This window comes from Chiloscyllium punctatum, chromosome 36 (genome assembly GCF_047496795.1).
Source record: "Chiloscyllium punctatum isolate Juve2018m chromosome 36, sChiPun1.3, whole genome shotgun sequence".
NCBI classification, from domain to species: Eukaryota; Metazoa; Chordata; class Chondrichthyes; order Orectolobiformes; family Hemiscylliidae; genus Chiloscyllium; species Chiloscyllium punctatum.
The window spans coordinates 28,695,483-28,710,045 of record NC_092774.1 but is presented as its reverse complement, the minus strand read 5'-3'; the positions used below and the strand labels follow the sequence as shown (position 1 = coordinate 28,710,045).

The following is a 14,563-nucleotide window of genomic DNA, read 5'->3' as shown; positions in this document are numbered from 1 at the left end:
GAGAGAAAGCAGAAGAGCGAATGGACTCTTACCCTCCCCCAACCCTACATTCCCCCACCCCCCTCCCCCCAGAACAACGTGCAAGTAGAAATAAAATGGTTTAATTATCCGCCAGTGGAGATAGTCCAGTTCCTGGGGATGAGACAAACATCAGCCCCCCCGGGGACAGAATGACAAGCAGATGTTCTGGAAAGGCTTTGCTGCTTGCAATTCTTGCAGCAATGTGGAATGTACTTCACACTGAGCAAGTTTCAGCTGGCTCAGAGTCTCCAATGTTCATTGCTGTGTTTGCCGCCAGCTCAGAGAGAGAACAATAGGCAGGACGTAGGAGTGAATAACGATCCGCGTGAGAATGCGAATAACTGTTAATGGAGACTGTTAGTGGCTAACAATACGTCGTGTGTCATAGCAGACGAGGTGATAAACAGGAGTCTTTTGTGTGGTAGGGGTCAAGGACATGGGGGAGTTCAGGCCCTATAGTTATAGAACTCGATATTGAAGACCGGAGGGCTGTAAGGTCTCCAAGTGGAAAATGAGATGTTGTTCTTTCATCTGGAGCTCGAACACTGCTGCAAGCCTGAGACAGGGATGTTGGCCAGGGAACAGGGTGATGTGTTAAAGTGGCAGGCAACCGCAAGGTCAGGGCCTTGAGTTTCTGCGGGCAGAAGCGGGATGTTCTGCGAAGCAGTCACCCAGTTTATGCTTCATGCTACGTTGGGCAAACGACACTGTGAGCAGCGAATGCGGTGGAATGAAATAGCAGCAGGGAGACTGGATGAGAAGCAACTGTTCGGGAAAGTCTTTGCCGCTTGCAATTCTGAGAGCAATCTCAAATGTACTTCATACTGAGCATGTCTCAGGTCGCTCAAGAGGTCTGGGGCATTACTTACGCGCGTGCTTTCTGGCTCGTTGGTCTAGGCGTATGATTCTCGCTTAGGGTCTGTTCCTGCGCTGATTTGCGAGAGGTCCCGGGTTCAAATCCCGGACGAGCCCGTGTTTTTTTTTTAAACTTGACTTGTGCAAAACTGCCTGATTAACTTTCTCAAAAAGCACCTTCGTGAAACCAGCGTGGGCTGCCTGGAGTACGAATGAGGCAGAAAACAGAGAAATGAAATGGTTGGAGATCGTGTTCAACAAGCTACTTGGATGCTGCCTGAACTGCTGTGCTCTTCCAGCACCACTAATCCAGAATCTGGTTTCCAGCATCTGCAGTCATTGTTTTTACCATAGTGCTCAACCGGTTGACGTGAGTGGTGCGGTGTTTGAGGAATGTCAGCAATCAAGGTAGATTGGAAAATTGGGACAGCTCTCCTCGGAGAACCGAACTTTTCCAAGTCATGAGGGACCTAGAAACAGGAAATAATGTTGTGAAAATGCTCCCACGCCTGAAAGGATCCATAACGATTCGGCAGAATTTTAAGTCACGAGGAAAAGAAGTAAAAGTGACATTAGGAAGAACGTTTTCGTACAGGGAGTGGTGAGGGTCAGTAAGTCCCTGTCTGACATTGACAAAGAGGAAGATTCAATGGACCCAAAAGGGAATTCGGTGGTCACGTTCAGATGTGCAGATTTCCGCTGAGAAGGCGAGAGAATGAAACGACTAGAGTCACACGTTTACTTAAGTGTAGAACCAGCAGAGCGAAGGTGGGCCGCAGAGCCTCCGTCTGCGCTGTGACACATGTTGTGATTCAGTGTGAAATCACAGTTCGACCGACAGAATGTGGGAATTTAGAAAAAAGTTTATATTTACACAGCCTCCATACGTCTGCGAAACAGCATATCACACGACAGCAGTGGAGGTCTTTGACATCAGGCTCGAAGGTGCCTGCAGCGTGCCAGACAACAGCCTGAAGTGTTCTGTGCAACCAGCTTACCAAGCGGCAGCAGAGTGGCGCAGCGGGAGCGTGCTGGGCCCATAACCCAGAGGTCGATGGATCGAAACCATCCTCTGCTATCGTTCACTGTCACCTTGATCTGCTTCCTTCAGCACGCTGCCTTTGCATCTACTTGCCGATATGTTCATATCGATCCACTCCATTCAAACGGCATGGGTTTTAGAGGTCTCAGTGGTATTCTGTTCTTGGTCGGTTTCCTCTGAACTGAATCGCAAAACCGGTTCTCTACGATGCTAATGAGCTGTTAAAGTTGAAACTCAGACATCGTCCCCCACTTTTTGGACGGATACCACCGATTGTGAATAACCTCAGAGAGAGAGAGAGAGACAAGTGACAGACAGTCGCCGTGGAATCCATGGGCTGAATGGCTTCTGTCTGCGCGAGAATGATGCTACGTGTTGCTGAGGGAGCAAAAATGGTTCATTTTTAACCGTCCCTTCCGTGTTGGACTGCCTGCAGTCCCTCAGCTCAGGGCGGTGGGGATGACTCTCAGTGAGTGAAGGTTTCACTCGGATTCTCTTCATCTGGGACACTTGGGGCTCAGATGTTAACTGCTGCGCGGTCGCAGCAAAGAAAGCGATGCCCGCTTTGCAATAGACTTTCTGTAAGATTGCTGCGTGAAGACGATTTCTGAACACCAAGCAGGCTGCACAACAATGTGAATTTACCTGGGCGAAGAGTCCTCGGTGTTCATTTCTCTCTGTCCTGCCAGCACAGCATCTTTCTGTCTCTCCGATAACAGACCTTTGGAGAAAGTTCACAATCAAAGTTGTTCATGTTCCCCGCATTAATGTAACTGACACCTCTCACCCCAAGAGTTTCAGAGAGAGAGAGAGAGAGAAAGAGGGAGAGAAAGCAGAAGAGCGAATGGACTCTTACCCTCCCCCAACCCTACATTCCCCCACCCCCCTCCCCCCAGAACAACGTGCAAGTAGAAATAAAATGGTTTAATTATCCGCCAGTGGAGATAGTCCAGTTCCTGGGGATGAGACAAACATCAGCCCCCCCGGGGACAGAATGACAAGCAGATGTTCTGGAAAGGCTTTGCTGCTTGCAATTCTTGCAGCAATGTGGAATGTACTTCACACTGAGCAAGTTTCAGCTGGCTCAGAGTCTCCAATGTTCATTGCTGTGTTTGCCGCCAGCTCAGAGAGAGAACAATAGGCAGGACGTAGGAGTGAATAACGATCCGCGTGAGAATGCGAATAACTGTTAATGGAGACTGTTAGTGGCTAACAATACGTCGTGTGTCATAGCAGACGAGGTGATAAACAGGAGTCTTTTGTGTGGTAGGGGTCAAGGACATGGGGGAGTTCAGGCCCTATAGTTATAGAACTCGATATTGAAGACCGGAGGGCTGTAAGGTCTCCAAGTGGAAAATGAGATGTTGTTCTTTCATCTGGAGCTCGAACACTGCTGCAAGCCTGAGACAGGGATGTTGGCCAGGGAACAGGGTGATGTGTTAAAGTGGCAGGCAACCGCAAGGTCAGGGCCTTGAGTTTCTGCGGGCAGAAGCGGGATGTTCTGCGAAGCAGTCACCCAGTTTATGCTTCATGCTACGTTGGGCAAACGACACTGTGAGCAGCGAATGCGGTGGAATGAAATAGCAGCAGGGAGACTGGATGAGAAGCAACTGTTCGGGAAAGTCTTTGCCGCTTGCAATTCTGAGAGCAATCTCAAATGTACTTCATACTGAGCATGTCTCAGGTCGCTCAAGAGGTCTGGGGCATTACTTACGCGCGTGCTTTCTGGCTCGTTGGTCTAGGCGTATGATTCTCGCTTAGGGTCTGTTCCTGCGCTGATTTGCGAGAGGTCCCGGGTTCAAATCCCGGACGAGCCCGTGTTTTTTTTTTAAACTTGACTTGTGCAAAACTGCCTGATTAACTTTCTCAAAAAGCACCTTCGTGAAACCAGCGTGGGCTGCCTGGAGTACGAATGAGGCAGAAAACAGAGAAATGAAATGGTTGGAGATCGTGTTCAACAAGCTACTTGGATGCTGCCTGAACTGCTGTGCTCTTCCAGCACCACTAATCCAGAATCTGGTTTCCAGCATCTGCAGTCATTGTTTTTACCATAGTGCTCAACCGGTTGACGTGAGTGGTGCGGTGTTTGAGGAATGTCAGCAATCAAGGTAGATTGGAAAATTGGGACAGCTCTCCTCGGAGAACCGAACTTTTCCAAGTCATGAGGGACCTAGAAACAGGAAATAATGTTGTGAAAATGCTCCCACGCCTGAAAGGATCCATAACGATTCGGCAGAATTTTAAGTCACGAGGAAAAGAAGTAAAAGTGACATTAGGAAGAACGTTTTCGTACAGGGAGTGGTGAGGGTCAGTAAGTCCCTGTCTGACATTGACAAAGAGGAAGATTCAATGGACCCAAAAGGGAATTCGGTGGTCACGTTCAGATGTGCAGATTTCCGCTGAGAAGGCGAGAGAATGAAACGACTAGAGTCACACGTTTACTTAAGTGTAGAACCAGCAGAGCGAAGGTGGGCCGCAGAGCCTCCGTCTGCGCTGTGACACATGTTGTGATTCAGTGTGAAATCACAGTTCGACCGACAGAATGTGGGAATTTAGAAAAAAGTTTATATTTACACAGCCTCCATACGTCTGCGAAACAGCATATCACACGACAGCAGTGGAGGTCTTTGACATCAGGCTCGAAGGTGCCTGCAGCGTGCCAGACAACAGCCTGAAGTGTTCTGTGCAACCAGCTTACCAAGCGGCAGCAGAGTGGCGCAGCGGGAGCGTGCTGGGCCCATAACCCAGAGGTCGATGGATCGAAACCATCCTCTGCTATCGTTCACTGTCACCTTGATCTGCTTCCTTCAGCACGCTGCCTTTGCATCTACTTGCCGATATGTTCATATCGATCCACTCCATTCAAACGGCATGGGTTTTAGAGGTCTCAGTGGTATTCTGTTCTTGGTCGGTTTCCTCTGAACTGAATCGCAAAACCGGTTCTCTACGATGCTAATGAGCTGTTAAAGTTGAAACTCAGACATCGTCCCCCACTTTTTGGACGGATACCACCGATTGTGAATAACCTCAGAGAGAGAGAGAGAGACAAGTGACAGACAGTCGCCGTGGAATCCATGGGCTGAATGGCTTCTGTCTGCGCGAGAATGATGCTACGTGTTGCTGAGGGAGCAAAAATGGTTCATTTTTAACCGTCCCTTCCGTGTTGGACTGCCTGCAGTCCCTCAGCTCAGGGCGGTGGGGATGACTCTCAGTGAGTGAAGGTTTCACTCGGATTCTCTTCATCTGGGACACTTGGGGCTCAGATGTTAACTGCTGCGCGGTCGCAGCAAAGAAAGCGATGCCCGCTTTGCAATAGACTTTCTGTAAGATTGCTGCGTGAAGACGATTTCTGAACACCAAGCAGGCTGCACAACAATGTGAATTTACCTGGGCGAAGAGTCCTCGGTGTTCATTTCTCTCTGTCCTGCCAGCACAGCATCTTTCTGTCTCTCCGATAACAGACCTTTGGAGAAAGTTCACAATCAAAGTTGTTCATGTTCCCCGCATTAATGTAACTGACACCTCTCACCCCAAGAGTTTCAGAGAGAGAGAGAGAGAGAAAGAGGGAGAGAAAGCAGAAGAGCGAATGGACTCTTACCCTCCCCCAACCCTACATTCCCCCACCCCCCTCCCCCCAGAACAACGTGCAAGTAGAAATAAAATGGTTTAATTATCCGCCAGTGGAGATAGTCCAGTTCCTGGGGATGAGACAAACATCAGCCCCCCCGGGGACAGAATGACAAGCAGATGTTCTGGAAAGGCTTTGCTGCTTGCAATTCTTGCAGCAATGTGGAATGTACTTCACACTGAGCAAGTTTCAGCTGGCTCAGAGTCTCCAATGTTCATTGCTGTGTTTGCCGCCAGCTCAGAGAGAGAACAATAGGCAGGACGTAGGAGTGAATAACGATCCGCGTGAGAATGCGAATAACTGTTAATGGAGACTGTTAGTGGCTAACAATACGTCGTGTGTCATAGCAGACGAGGTGATAAACAGGAGTCTTTTGTGTGGTAGGGGTCAAGGACATGGGGGAGTTCAGGCCCTATAGTTATAGAACTCGATATTGAAGACCGGAGGGCTGTAAGGTCTCCAAGTGGAAAATGAGATGTTGTTCTTTCATCTGGAGCTCGAACACTGCTGCAAGCCTGAGACAGGGATGTTGGCCAGGGAACAGGGTGATGTGTTAAAGTGGCAGGCAACCGCAAGGTCAGGGCCTTTTTAGTGAAACTGACACCTCTCCCCCAAGGGATTCAGAGAGAGGGAAACAGCTGAACCGCAAAAGTGCTAGATCACTTTTCCACAAAAGCATCTTCGTTAAACGAGATCGGATTGCCAGAAGTAGGGGATGGGGCTGAGCTACCATTGCAGTGAACACTGCGAAGGGAAACATTTGTTCAAAGTTAGAACATGTTTTGCAGATTGTTCGCCCACACAATCCGAGTCTGAATGAATTCTCCAGCTGCGTTATTGCTAAAATCTGAGAGTGAAATTTCAGGAAGCGGGGAATTGAAGTGATTGGAGACAGCGCTGAACAGGTTGTCGTGAATTGTGCCGTGCATGAGGAATGTCAATAATGAATGCAGATTGGAAAGTTGGGACAGTTCTCCTTGGAGAACAGAAGTTTGAAATCTGGCCCAGTTGACGTTTTCCAAGGCATGAGGGATCTAGACAGAGAAAATATTACCATGAAAATGGTACCACGCCTGAAAGGATCGTTCCCAATTAGGCAGAGTCTTGAGGAAAGGAAGTAAAAATGACATTATGAAGAACGTTTTCGTGCAGAGAGTGGTTAGGGTCAGATTTACACAGTTGCACTGGCACCCTTGGAGAGCTCTGAGTTGTCTTGTCCTCTTCTGTCGCTGTGTTCTGATCTCAAGTGTGAAACCTCTTCCCTCAGATGGTAATGAACTGGTGAAGTAGAAACACATGACTTGATGTTTTTGTCCATTTCCTGCGGTAAAGAAACAGACGCCCTTGTAACAAAATACTTTCTGCAGGATTGCTGTGTCAAGGCAAATTCTGAACACCAAACAGGTCGCACAAGAAGGCACTCATATCAATTTACCTGAGGGAAGAGTCTCCGGTGTCCATTTCTGCCTGTCCCGATACCACATCACCTTGTCATTTCTCCGAGAACAGACCTTTGGAACAAGTTTAAAGTTGCCATTTGATGGATTCGTGTCAATGACGTCTCCTCCCCCAAGTGATAGGGAGAGAGAGCAGAAGAGCGAATGGGCTCTGCCTTCCACCAGCACAGCTTGGAAGGAGAAACAAAATGGTTCAATTATCCACCAGTGGAGAGAGCCCGGTCCCTGGGGACGGGACAAACAGCAGTGTCCTGGGAGCAGGGAGACAGACTGAGAGGCAGATGTTCTTGAAACTCGTTGCTGCTTGAAATTCTGGGAGCAACGTACAATGTATTTCGTACTGAGCAAGTCTCAGCTGCTTCTGGAGCTGGCTGCGCCCATGGCATGTGGCTCGTTGGTCTCAGGGTATGAACAGGTTGACGTGAATGGTGCAGCGCCTGAGGAGTGTCAGTTCTGAAGGTAGATTGGAAAGTTGGGACAGATATCCTTGGACCTGTAGTTGCTGTGGAGGACGATGATAAGACACAGAATATATAATAAAAGATTATAGTGTCATGTAACATAAATGATATATTGAAGAAACCTAGATTGCTGTTGAGTCTTTCATCTTTTAAAACGGGTTGTAGATGTTGGTTCATTCATCTGTAAATCCCAGAACTTTTTAAAAGTCACATTCTCCAAGTAACTTAAGGTTCTATAAACGGAGGTGACACCTCAGGTCAGACAATGCATGAAAGCTGTGAGGGTAGGGTCTATCTGTATCCTAATCTTGAGTGAGACTGGTTCTATTTCCAAATATACAACCCTGCAAACGCAGAATCACCCCCAAAGACTTCTATATGTGAGTGCATGCATGAGAGAGACCGTTTGTGCATGTGCATGCTGGGTACAGTGTGTGTGTGTGTGTGTGTGTGTGAGAGAGAGAGAGAGAGATGGAGTATAATCATGTGAGATGGTGGATGCGTAGGTTTGATTGTGGAGATGTATTACTGTGTGTCTGAGAGAGAGCATGTCTATCAGAGACAGTCTGCACGAGCGTGTGAGTATGTGAGAGAGTGTGCTTGTGTGTGTGTGAGTGTATTGTGTCGCTGGGTCTCCTGTCGTGTGACGTGAACCCAGGGTCTCGGCTGAGGCCATCCTCATGTGTTCTCCACTTGGCTATCAGCCTCTGCTCGGCCATTAGATCAAAGAGGGCTGAGGCACGAGAAAGGACGGGCGGGGGCACTGGTGGTGGTAGAGAAGGGAGAGAAATGGAGAGGGGACAGAGGTTGGGGAGTAGAGAATAACTGGGGTTCAGAGGGTTGGGGAGAGAATTGGGGTGCAGTGTGAAGAGGGGAGAAAGGGCGGGAGCAGTGGGTGGGGAGAAAATGGACAAGGGGCGGAATGGGAAGCGAAAGACAGCACAAATCCCACCTTCCCCAGGACTGGTGTAAGTGTCCCACGAACTGGAACCCACTCTTTCCACAGCAGATTTGGGGCAACCATTTCTCAATATAAGCATGGCTAAGGCATATCATCCCTGCAGGCCATTCACACCGACCTTCCCAACAGATCCCACTTAGACTCACTCGATTACGCTACAGCCCTGCAGTTCCCCATGGCTATTTCCTGATGAAGGGTTTTGCCCGAAACCTCGATTCTCCTGCTCCTCAGATGCTGCCTGACCTGCTGTGCTTTTCCAGCACCACACTCTCGACCCTAATCTCCAGCATCTGCAGTCCTCACTTTCGCCCTGTAAGGAGTGAATGTTATATGCCTAGTCTTTTAAATCTTTGAAAATCTTTTCCCCTCACCCTAAACCATTACCCTGTAGTTTTGGAATACCTCTACCCTGGGGAAAAGACAGAAACGTTGAGCAGCCAGACAAAATGCAAAAGGAAGAACATGTCAAGGCACAGGGGCAAAAAAACATTTCGACAAAAAATTGCTTTGGTATTTTTATCTCGTATTCGCATTTGGACACTTAAAATTTGTCATGATCTGGAGGTGCCCGTGTTGGACTGGGGTGTACGAAGTTAAAAAACACACAATACCCGGATACAGTCCAATCGGCTTGTTTGGAAGCACCAGCTTTCGGAGCGCCGCTCCTTCATCATGTGGTTGTGGAGAATAAGATCATAAATTCTGTGTCTTACGATCTTATACTCCACAACCACCTGATGAAGGAGCAGCGCTCTGAAAGCTAGTGCTTCCAAATAAGTCTGTTGGATTATAACCTGGTGTTTTGTGATTTTAAACTTTAAAATTTGTAACAAATTCCTGCACACTGAGCCAGCTCCGCGGTGTCAGCAATCAATGTGCATGACCGCCAGTGTCAACAAAGCACTGCGCATATTCCTTGGTGGCCGCAGAAACTGCGCGTCAGCTCCTTTCCATGGACCAATGAAGAACCTTGTAGGACCGGAAGGAGACTGGTCCTCCTGCCAATCAGAGCTGGCCATTGTCGAAATGTGGAGGTTGGACCGTGAGCTCTGAAGCTGCTGCTGCTCCTTTTTCTGTGAACTTCACCCCAGACTGTGACTTCCTTCCTCTGCCTAACTTTTGTGAGTACAACAGTCTGTTTCTCACCATTTTTTCCATGTTTTGTTTCATTCTGGGGTTCAATTGTTAACTTGCAGAAACTGAAAGGAAAGAGTGAATCGAGGGAGGGGACAGACTCTGGAAAAGTTGATCCAGGTCTGAGTCTCTATTTGCAAACACATGGCAAATGCAGTGACACAATCCATAATCTTTGATGTTTAAAGTGTGACGCTGAAAAAGCACAGCAGGTTCGGCAGCAACTGAGGAGGAGGAGAGTCAATGTTTTGGGCACGAGCCCTTCATCAGGAATGATGTGTGGATGGACAAAGGGGCCTCAGCGTCCTTCTACACCAGTCACTGCCAGTTGTCAGACAGGAGCAGCAAGCAATCAGCAAGGCAAGTGATATATTAGCAAGAGAAGTTGAGTTCAGAAGTGGGGTTGTCTTCCTGCAGTTAGGTCAGTCATTGAATGTATTCAAGGCTGAGTTCATTTGACTTTGAAGAACAAAGAAGTGGATGGGTATTGGGGGAAGGTAAGAAAATGGTTTTAAGACCAGTGTAGAACAGTTACAGTCATACAGCACAGAAACAGACCATTAAGTCCAACTAGTCCATGCTGACTGTGTTCTGAAACTAAACTAGTCCAAACCTGCCAGTGTTTGGCCCAGACTCTCTGAACCTTTCCTATTACAATTGCAACATTTAAGAGGCATTTGGATGGGTATATGAATAGGAAGGGTTTGGAGGGATATGGGCCGGGTGCTGGCAGGTGGGACTAGATTGGGTTGGGATATCTGGTCAGCATGGACGGGTTGGACCGAAAGGGTCTGTTTCCATGCTGTACATCTCTATGATTATATGTACTTATCCAAATGTCTTTTAAACACTGTAACTGTACCTGCATCCACCACCTCCTCTGGACATTGATACCACATGAGAACCATTCTCTGTCTTAAAATAAAAAGGTGCCCCTCATGTCTTTTTCAAATATTTCTCCTCTCATCTTCAAAGTTTGCTCCCTAACCTTGAAACACCCATCCCAGGGAAAGAATACCTGCTGTTCACCTCATCGATACCCCTGAAGATTTTATAATCCTCTCTAAGGTCATCTCTCAACCTCCGATGCAACAGTGAAAAAAAAATCCCACCCTGTTCACCTCGATGCCGGTATATTTATATCCAGTTGTGAACCGTTCAATGCTGGTGCCGACTGGAAAGACCAAATGACCTATTCCTGCTCCCAATTCTCACACTCTGTGTCCAGGACAGCAAGAGACCATATGACATAGGTGCAGAAATTAGGCCATTCAGCCCATCAGATCTACTCCACCATTCAATCACAACTGATACGTTTCTCAACCCCATTTTGAAATGTTGATTTTGGAAAGGCAGATCAGGGCAGGATCTGCAAAGTGAATGGGGAGTGTTGTTGACCAAAGATACCTTGGAGTGCTGGTTCATAGTTTCTTGAAAGTGGAGTCGCAGGTAGACAGGATTGCGAAGGAGGTGTTTGATGTGTATTGCCTTTATAGGTCAGTGCATTTCAGTACAGATGTTCGGAGGTCATGTTGCCCCTGTACTGGACATTAATTAGACCACTTTTGGAATACTGTGTTCAGTTCTGGTTCCCCTGCTACAGGAAAAGTGTTGTGAACCTTTGAAAGGGTTTGACAAAGATTTACGAGGCTATTGCCAGAGTTGGAGCGTTTGAGCTATAGGGAGAGGCTGAATAGGCTGGGGCTGTTTTCCCTGGAGCATTGGAGGCTGAGGGGTGACTTTATAGAAGTGCATAAGGAGCATGGATAGGGTGAATAGCCAAAAACATTTCCACATAGTAGGGAAGTCCAACACTAGAGGGCATAGATTTGAGGTGAGAGGGGAAATATTTAAAAGGAAGCTTATGGACAACTTTCTCACACAGAGAGTGATACAAGCATGGAATGAGCTGCCAGAGGAAATGGTGGAGGCTGGTATAATTACAGCATTTTAAATGGCATCTGGTAACAGGGTGAATTGAGAGGGATATAGGCTAAGTGCTGGCAAATGGGACTATGTTAATTTGGGATATCTGGTCAGCACAGACAATTTGGACTGAAGGAAAGCAGAAGTATGGTTGTGAAGACTGGAATTTCAGAGCAGCTTTCAAAGATATTTTGTCCTTACTGGGAGCAGAAGCTACAATGAAATCTTTCATTTGAGAGACAGCAACTGAGAAAGTGAGGACATCCAGGATTTTGATGGAATGTGGGAATTTGTTGCCATGTGGGGTTGAAGTGTTTCAAGTAAAGTGTCCTGAGCGGGAAGCCTAGTGAAGGGTTAGGTGGGTTTTTGTTTTAAACTGCTCATTTCTTTCAGCCCCCAACAATGTATTTCCAATGCTGTGCATCAGAAGAAGCGGTGAATCAGTCACTGGTATCATCAGAAGTCTTACGATTTTCTGTACTGCAGGTATTGCATTGTTGTATCAGCATTGTAAAGGTCACTGGCAGCAGCGGGAGGTGTGGGTTCTATTCACTGGAAGCGATGAAGCAGTTAGATAACACACATATGAGAGGGCAGAGTGGGACTTGACTTTCAATTTGCAGAAGTTGGGAGGTTGTGGCAGCTGTGGTTCTGGGCAAACACAACTGCAGTAAATCATAGAAGCCCTACAGTGTGGAGGGAGGCCATTCAACCCATCAAGTCCACACTGACCCATCGAACAGCATGCCACCCAGACCCATCGTATGTCGTTGTTTCTGCTGGTGGGTTAGAGTAGGTAACAAAATTAGGGGTAGGTTTAAGGCAGAGGAGGAGGGACTACGTTTCCTGGAGAGTGGTGAATCTATGGAATTCTTTGCCCAAGGAAGCAGTAGAAACAGGCATATTCAAGATAATCGATGGGATTTTGGATGGTAGGTGAATTTAGGGTAGTCAGGATAATGCAGGTAAGAGGAGCTGAGATGATGGATAGATCAACCATGATCTTAAAGAATGGCGGAGTAGGCTCGATGGGCCAAATGGCCTCTTTCTGCACTGCAGGGATTTTATGATTGTTTCATATGGTGTATATGTGATATTCGCTGTTGTACACGCTGCATGGCTATGATTTTTCACCTTTTAATATAGTAATGGAATTACATCCTGTATTTCTTGTATTCATCTTTACTGAACAGGTCAGCAGGAAGTCTTTCGGCAACTTTACTGGCTTTCTTTCCTGAAGCAGCCTTGATATTTCATTTTCATATCCATATTGATTCAGCTCCATTTCCAGCACCTTTGTCGGAAGGTTGTTCCAGGTCATTGTCACCTAAATGAAGTTTTCCTCTTTATATACCTCATGCTACCTTGCTGAATGAGGGTTTTCAGGTTTCTGTGTCATGGATAATATATGATCAGCAGGTATCTGGCAATCTAAGGAATTGTCACCGATGTTATGTTCATTTGACTGTACTGACCGTGACTTATTTTGTGATTTCTTTTGCAGGAAGACATGGGGAAAGAAATCTGAAACCAAAAGATACATCAGCTTCTGAGAGAGCCACTTGATTCATTGGGACTTGAATATCAGCAGCCATTCCAGTCGAGAAGAAATGTTTGCTTTTGTCTGCTTGGACCCTGGTGTGGCAGGAAGAATACTGATACACCCGAATGAGGGAGATTCAGTGCGGTGACTGTGAAAAGTACAGTACTTCACACCAGTTACTCAGCTTGGAGGATCAAAGAGACCGTTCACTTGCTCTCCGTGCGGGAAGGGCTTCACCCGCTCCTCCCACCTGCAGAGACATCAGTGAGTTCACCTACCATCCCCGGGGGATTGAAGGAACTTCGGCCGAGTGCCGTTATCGACTGCATTAATAACCCAGTTCTGGGGACTCCCGGGTTTGAATCTCACCAAAGCAGATGGCGGATTTGGAGTTCAGTCAGAAATCTGGAGTTCAGAATCTCATTATGAAACCATTTTCGGGGAACAAACTCCCCAATCTGATTCACTCATGATTTAGGGGAGGAAACTGCCGTTGGGGGAAAGGACTCACTCAGTCGTCCCAGCTGCATCCTTTCCCTGGTCTGGCCTATATGTGACTCCAGACCCACAGCAGTGTGGTTGATTCTTGACAGCCCAACTGCAAATGCGTGGGGAGAATCTTACTTGCATACAGACTATGGGTTGCAATTGCTGAGTGAAGCAATACTTCCTCCAGGCTAAGGCTGCACCAAGGATCGAATTACAAAGGGACAACTCAGCTGACCAATAGTGAAGAAAGTGGGATGCAGGGAAGGGGTGTGTATGTGTGTGTGTGCGTGTGTGTGTGTGTTTAAAAAAAAAGCTACTTTTTGTGCACCTTTTTGCTGGGTCGATCTGAAGCTGCAACAAAGTTGGGTCCCAACAAAAGTTACGTGAACTTATCGTCAGACTCAGACATTGAAGGCTATGAGATCCAACAGGTTTTTCTTTTAAAACTGCTCATTTCTTTAAATCTCCGGCACGAGGTTTCCAATGTCTTATATCAGAAGGAGCAGTCAACGTGTAGCTTGTAGTATTAGAATTGTACATTTTTCAGGAGTGATGGTTCATTGTTTCCTCAGCATTGTAAAGTTTACTGGCAGCAGTGGGAGGGGTGGGCTGTCTTCACTGGAAACAAAGGTAAAAATCCAGTTCTAGTCCAACAGGTTTATTTGGAAGCACTAGCTTTCGGAATGTTGCTCCTTTGTCAGGTAGCTGTACAGCAGGATCATAAGACACAGAATTTGTAGCAAAATGAAATATTGAACAAATCTCGACTGCTGTTAAGTGTTTCATCTTTAGAATGGGTTGCAGGTTTCAGTTCATTAGTATGTAAATCCCAAAACTTCTTTTCAGTTACAGTATCGAGATAACTTAAGGTTTTACAAAGAGGTGCTATCTCAGCCCAGACAATGCATGAAAGATGTGAGGTTCGAGTCTGTCTTGAGTCAGACTGATTCTGTTCCCAAAGTAGGAGTTTATAAAATATTACATGGATTGACTGTCTGCAGATTGTGCACTTTTCGAGAAAATAGAATGTATCTACAAACATAATT

The 14,563-nt window shown here is 46.9% G+C and overlaps 2 non-coding genes across 2 annotated transcripts; both read left to right on the top strand.

Moving 5' to 3' along the window:
* Positions 1 to 1,882: 1,882 nt before the first annotated feature.
* trnam-cau (transfer RNA methionine (anticodon CAU)) lies at positions 1,883 to 1,954 on the top strand. Its single transcript has one exon. It is a non-coding gene; the product is annotated as a tRNA-Met (tRNA).
* Positions 1,955 to 4,624: 2,670 nt separating this feature from the next.
* trnam-cau (transfer RNA methionine (anticodon CAU)) lies at positions 4,625 to 4,696 on the top strand. Its single transcript has one exon. It is a non-coding gene; the product is annotated as a tRNA-Met (tRNA).
* The last annotated feature ends 9,867 nt before the right edge of the window (positions 4,697 to 14,563 follow it).